General features: G+C 48.8%; 1 non-coding gene and 1 pseudogene across 1 annotated transcript; both read left to right on the top strand.

Moving 5' to 3' along the window:
* Nucleotides 1–5,136: 5,136 nt before the first annotated feature.
* LOC125992949 (5S ribosomal RNA) lies at nt 5,137–5,255 on the top strand. Its single transcript, XR_007489884.1, has one exon. It is a non-coding gene; the product is annotated as a 5S ribosomal RNA (ribosomal RNA).
* Nucleotides 5,256–6,209: 954 nt separating this feature from the next.
* LOC125992867 (5S ribosomal RNA) overlaps nt 6,210–6,283 on the top strand; it is a 119-nt pseudogene continuing 45 nt past the window's right edge.

The following is a 6,283-nucleotide window of genomic DNA, read 5'->3' as shown; positions in this document are numbered from 1 at the left end:
ACAAACAACATGTTTACTCGACCCGCTTCCAGCCAAACTACTTAAAGAATTATTTCCAATTTTAGGACCGTCCATCTTAAATATAATCAATCTGTCTGTTTCCTCTGGGATAGTGCCAATGGCCTTTAAAACCGCTATTATTAAACCACTACTTAAGCGAGCAAATCTTGACCCGGACTGTCTCAGTAATTATAGGCCAGTTTCAAACCTCCCATTCATAGCAAAACTTCTCGAAAAAGTAGTAGCACAGCAGCTTATTGATTACATGGTCGATAATAATCGATATGACTCTTTTCAGTCTGGTTTTAGAGCCAATCATTCTACAGAGACAGCACTTGCTAAAGTGACTAATGATCTCCTCATAGCTATGGATTCAAATACGGCGTCTGTATTGTTACTACTTGATCTTAGTGCTGCCTTTGACACTGTAGACTTCGATATTTTATTAGGGCGTCTTAAAAGTTGTGTTGGTATCTCAGGGTCAGCACTAAGCTGGTTCAATTCCTATCTATCAGGCAGGACGCACCGAGTGGTCCATGGTAATACGTCCTCTGAGCTTTATAATGTTACTTGTGGTGTCCCACAGGGATCGGTACTCGGACCGATTTTATTTAATATTTATATGATTCCGCTTGGGGGCATAATACGTAAATATAATATTAGTTTTCAATGCTACGCGGATGACACCCAATTATATATGCCGTTATCGATGACAGATCCACAGGACTGCTGTAATCTCGAGGCGTGCCTTGCGGAGATTAAGCAATGGATGTCTCTCAATTTCCTTCGTCTTAACCCGGATAAAACTGAGATGTTGATAATTGGTCCTACTCGTTATCAACATTTATTTAAGCAAACCACTATAACTATAGATAACCGTACTATCACTCAGAGTGATACAGCAACTAATCTCGGGGTAATATTTGACCAAACGCTCTCCTTTCAAAAACACATTAAGAATATAACCAGGATTGCGTTTTTTCACCTTCGTAATATTGCTAAGATTCGTCCTATCCTCTCGACTGGGGATGCGGAAACTATTATACATGCGTTCGTCACGTCGCGCCTGGACTACTGTAATGTATTGTTCTCTGGTCTTCCTAAATCCAGTATTAAAAGTCTACAGTTAGTCCAAAATGCCGCTGCGAGGCTGCTCTCACGGTCAAGAAAATTTGATCACATTACCCCAATATTAGCCGAATTACATTGGCTCCCGGTCCATTTAAGATGTGACTTCAAGGTTCTTCTACTAACCTATAAAGCACTGCATGGCTTAGCGCCTTCATATCTCGTCGACCTAGTCGTTCCTTATGTTCCGTCTCGTAACCTTCGTTCGCAAAACGCTAGTCTTTTAGTTATACCGAGGGCCAAGAAAATGTCTGCAGGGTCTAGAGCATTCTCTATTCGGGCTCCAGAGCTTTGGAATGCCCTACCAATGGATATTAGAACTACTACCTCAGTAGAAACATTTAAGACACGTTTAAAGACACATTTCTATGAGATGGCCTTTAACTAACTTGTGATGGCCGATTTGGCCGGAGTTTGTTCTGTTCTCTCTGCCCACCTCCTCCCCGGCTGGGGAGGGGGTTAGGTGGCTCGAAAGCGGTTAGCGGCTGGCTGGATTCTCGGGGACCAGTTCGGGATGGGGGAGCTGCGGCTCGGCCCCCTTGAGGACACTGCCAGGACAATCGAGGACACCTCCGACATCCATTTTTTTTTTCATTGATTTTCATATCATGTATTACTTGTGTACTCTCTGCATCCATTATAACCTGGTGATCCTGAAAGGGGGATCCTTCCATCTGTGGTCCCTTCTCAAGGTTTCTCATTTTCCCCTGGTAGGGGTTTTTTGAGTTTTTCCTTGCCCTTTTGGGAGCTTATGATCAGGGGATGCGTTGAGAATAATTGTCAATTTTGGCTATGTGAAGCCCTTTGAGACTGTTTGTGATTCAGGGCTATACAAATAAACTTGACTTGACTTGACTTGACTTGACAAGAGCACCGTTTCTTTTCTCGGCTTCATCGTAGCCCCGGGCAAAGTAGAGATGGACCCGGCGAAAGTAAGCGCGGTAACGGAATGGCCTACCCCTGACTCACGCAAGAAGGTGCAACAATTCCTGGGCTTTGCCAATTTTTATCGGCGATTCATTAAGGGCTTCAGTGCCACAGCGGCTCCCTTGCACGCGCTCACGTCTCCTAAAGTCCCCTTCCGCTGGTCAGCAGAGGCGGAGGCGGCCTTCCAGGAGCTAAAGAACCGTTTCAGCACCGCTCCCATCCTCACGCTCCCTGATCCGTCGCGGCAGTTTGTGGTGGAGGTGGACGCCTCCAATCAAGGAGTAGGTGCCATCCTTTCGCAGAGGGCCAAGAGCGACAACAAGCTCCATCCGTGCGCGTTCCTGTCTCGACGGCTGACGCCCGCCGAACAGAATTATGACGTGGGGGATCGCGAACTGTTGGCAGTCAAGCTGGCATTAGAAGAATGGAGACATTGGTTAGAGGGAGCACAGCAGCCTTTTTTGGTCTGGACAGACCATAAAAATTTAGAATACATTAAGTCAGCTAAGAGACTGAATTCACGCCAAGCCCGCTGGTCACTTTTTTTCAATCGTTTTAACTTCACTTTGTCCTACAGACCGGGAACCAAGAACACCAAGCCTGACGCCCTCTCCCGTGTTTTCAACTCGGACCCAGAAATTAAGAAGCCTGAGACTATCCTGCCTTCTCATTGCCTGGTTAGAGCCGTGACCTGGCCTATCGAAGGCCGGGTACAGCAGGCCAATGGTAACGAACCACCCCCTAGTGGTTGCCCTGAGAACCGACTATTTGTCCCTGCTCAATTACGATCCCAAGTCATCCATTGGGCTCACACCTCCAGACTCTCCTGCCATCCGGGCATGCGCCGAACGCTGTTCGTAATCCAGCAGCGATTCTGGTGGCCCTCCATGAGGGCAGACGTCAAGGAATACGTTGCCGCCTGTCCCGTCTGCGCCCGGAATAAGAACGCCCACGGCGCCCGCATGGGGTTGCTGCATCCCCTACCCATTCCTTCGCGCCCGTGGGCGGAGATATCTATGGACTTCGTCACCGGGCTTCCGACCTCGCATGGGCGAACCACCATACTCACAGTGGTGGATAGATTTTCAAAGATGGCTCATTTTATCGCCTTGCCCAAGCTCCCGTCCGCTAAACGAACGGCCACCGTGATGATGGACCACATATTCCGGGTTCATGGGTTCCCGAAAGACATAGTTTCCGATAGAGGGCCCCAATTCGTATCCAGGTTTTGGCGGGAGTTTTGCAAGCTCATAGGGGCAACCGTGAGTCTCACGTCAGGCTATCACCCGGAGGCAAACGGACAGACAGAACGTATTAATCAACAGTTGGAGACAAGTCTCCGCTGCCTGGTCTCCCAGAACCCCTCCTCGTGGAGCAAGAACCTCTCCTGGGTGGAGTATGCCCACAACTCCCTGCCCACCACGGCTACAGGTATGTCCCCCTTCAAGTGTGTGTTTGGCTACCAGCCCCCTGTCTTCCCTGACAGTGAGCCGGAGGTGACGGTGTCTTCGGCCCACGCCTTGGTGCGCCGCTGTCATCGCGTCTGGTCGGCGGCTCGGGCCACGCTGGTCCGACAGGGGGACCGGGTAAAGCGGATGGCTGACCGGAGGAGACGTCCGGCGCCCGTGTACCAGAGAGGTCAACGTGTCTGGCTATCCACCAAGGATCTTCCCCACCGGGGGGACTCCAGGAAACTGGCGCCTCGCTTCGTGGGTCCGTTCCCCATCGCCAAGGTCGTGCACCCGGCCGCGGTGCGTCTACGCTTGCCCAGGTCCCTTGCAGTCCACCCCACCTTTCACGTTGGGAAGGTCAAGCCGGTGGTGGACAGCCCGTTGGTGCCGGATCCGGCGCCCCCTCCGCCTCCGCGGACTGTGGACGGTGGGACGGCCTACACCGTCAAAGAACTATTGGATGTGCGCAGAAGAGGCCGGGGCTGGCAGTACCTGGTGGACTGGGAGGGTTATGGACCGGAGGAGCGGCAATGGGTGCCGCCTAGTTATATTTTGGACCCGGGACTTTTTGAGGACTTCTATGCGGCTCACCCTGGGGCTCCTGGGCCGTCTGGGATCCGGCCCTAGGGGGGGGGGGTTCTGTCATGCGGTCGCGTTTATTTTTTCAGTTTTTTGTCTCGTCAATTGTCGTAACTTTACTTCCGGTTTTATTTTGTCATTCCTTCCGTTTCAGTTCGTGTTTCCTTCCTCGGTGTTGGTTGTCTTGTCTTCCCTGATCCCGATTGTGTGCACCCGCGTAATCGATACTAATTGTCATCACCTGTGTCCCCGCCCGTTTGTGTGTATTTAGTCCGTGTCTTCCCCTTGTCTTGTGCCAGTGTGTCTAGCCTCGTCCCGACCACCAGCGATTCCTTGATGTCCGAACTCTCTGAAAGAACTCTCCTTTTTGTCTCGCCGCCGAGCGACGCTTTTGGTTGTGCCTGGGTCTCCAGCGCCTTTTTGTCTCGTTCCAGTGCGACTCCTTTTGTTGGTACCTTTTGCTACACGTTTTCCCTCGAAAGAGGCGTTTTGATTTGTACTTTTAGCCTTTTGACTCGCCACAGTGCGACGCCTTTTGTTTGTACTTTTCGCCCCGTGTTTTCCCTCGCAAGAGGCGCTTTGTTTTGTACTTTTGCTCTGAGTGCTTGCTGGAATAAATCCCAGATAGATACGACTCTGCATCCGAGTCCTTCGCCTTGTCCTCTGCCTGACAGATATATCATCAAATCGTAAATTTCCGTCGAATTTTAGGGGGTCGACTTATACACCGAGTCGACCTGTACACCGGCAAATACGGTAAATACGATTAAATAAAATGATACGACTGGCATAAAAACAAATATAAACCACATAAAAATAAAAGTCACCATTACGTTGAGTTATTGGGAGCACCGAGCTTGTTTCTCAGAAACGAGCCGGTCCCATCCAGGCGTAATCGGAGACAATGAAACCCGAAGTGGTTAAGGTTTGTCTTTTAATGCAGGATGCTTGGTCTCCATGTGCCGAAGCAGTTTTGAAGGCTTCATTGGCTCGCTCGCTAGTTTCAGGGGCGATTGTGTCTATAAAATGCAAAATGTTGGGTCACCTCACGGCTTACGGCCATACTACCCTGAGAACGCCCGATCTCGTCCGATCTCGGAAGCTAAGCAGGGTCGGGCCTGGTTAGTACTTGAATGGGAGACCGCCTGGGAATACCAGGTGCTGTAAGCTTTTTCTTTTTCTTATGTGCACTTCAATCGTTTAAGAAGCTATTTTTTACAACACCCATCACGAATGGCATCCGGAAACAGCAAGCCTAATTTAAACTCCGACATTGAAACTATAACACGAGTTTGAAAGCTATATTATGTGGTGACATCCACAGCATTGTAGTTAAATTTTTTACCGCTAGAGAGCAGACTATGTACAGTGAGCATGGCTCCCTGTGAACTCAAAGCAGCAGGCTTGACTTGTAAAAGAACCCAACACAACACTTCCATGAAGTAATTGTACTAAGTTCATTTTGTTTTTCCTTATTTAATCACTTCACTGGTTTCTTTTATATCAAACAAATTGTTTTAGGTTATTCACCTGACATGTTGATCCATCAGCTGATAAAGACGCGTCACCATCACATCTGTGACACTCTGATGAAGGCGGAAGAAACCGCCGAAACATGTCAGGTGAATAACCTAAAACAATTTGTTTGATATAAAAGAAACCAGTGAAGTGACTTCCATGAAGTGTTTTTAAACTTTTCAAGGCATTTATTTTGATTCAGCAAAATGCAGGTCGCAACGGCAAATTCGTGCTACCGCATAAAAAGCTGTCAATAACTTTTCATGATAGCCATGTTTCCAGAAAACACCAAAAGCCTTGGAAGAAAGCCTGTTTCGGCCCTGGTTGTAAAAAAAACAAAAAAAAAACAAAAGGGAAGGGTGACCGTCCGGGAATACCAGGTGCTGAAAGCCTTTTTCGGCCCTGGTTGTAAAAAAAACAAAAAAAAAACAAAAGGGAAGGGTGACCGTCCGGGAATACCAGGTGCTGAAAGCCTTTTTTTTTTTTTTTTTTCCCACGTCAATTGTGAAAGGAAACTTTTACCACAGCCATCAAGTCCCGCCGCTGCTTGGCATGGTTTCAGGGGCGATTGTGTCTATAAAATGAAAAATTCTGAGCGGTCTCACGGCTTACGGCAATACTACCCTGAGAGCGCCCGCTCTCGTCCGACCTCGGAGGCTAAGCAGGGTCGGGCCTGGTTA

This window comes from Syngnathus scovelli, unplaced genomic scaffold (assembly GCF_024217435.2).
Source record: "Syngnathus scovelli strain Florida unplaced genomic scaffold, RoL_Ssco_1.2 HiC_scaffold_24, whole genome shotgun sequence".
In the NCBI taxonomy this organism is placed as follows: domain Eukaryota; kingdom Metazoa; phylum Chordata; class Actinopteri; order Syngnathiformes; family Syngnathidae; genus Syngnathus; species Syngnathus scovelli.
This window is presented reverse-complemented; position numbering and strand designations above follow the sequence as displayed.